Consider the following 328-nt stretch of genomic DNA (forward strand, 5'->3'; position numbering starts at 1 on the left):
ACACTGCAAATAACAATAATTACAACTGCAATAAATAATGTTATGAGATTAATGTTTTAAATGCATTTATGAATATAAAAATAAGAAATATAGAGGGGAAAAATGCATACTTTTCAACATACTTCTTAACTAAACTACCAGTAAGTGGCAGTAAGTCACTTGATGAATGAGTCATTGAGTCATTCAATTTTACCTTTATAAAGCCATTTTTCTATAAGTGTGTATTATCTTGTAAGTCAAATTCTTACATTTAATCAGTGAATAAGAATAAGACATTTGGGCTGTTACCAAGCAAATGAAATCAGTATCAACAAAATTCATCTTTGCA

The 328-nt window shown here is 27.4% G+C and overlaps 1 protein-coding gene across 4 annotated transcripts in view; it reads right to left on the bottom strand.

The window, feature by feature from the left end:
• The window catches only part of LOC107659573 (interleukin enhancer-binding factor 3 homolog), a 34,621-nt gene that overhangs the window by 16,885 nt on the left and 17,408 nt on the right, over positions 1 to 328 (bottom strand). The gene's annotated exons all lie outside the window — the stretch shown is intronic.

The sequence above is a fragment of the Sinocyclocheilus anshuiensis genome, unplaced genomic scaffold (assembly GCF_001515605.1).
Source record: "Sinocyclocheilus anshuiensis isolate Anshui unplaced genomic scaffold, SAMN03320099.WGS_v1.1 scaffold1277, whole genome shotgun sequence".
Classification (NCBI taxonomy): Eukaryota; Metazoa; Chordata; class Actinopteri; order Cypriniformes; family Cyprinidae; genus Sinocyclocheilus; species Sinocyclocheilus anshuiensis.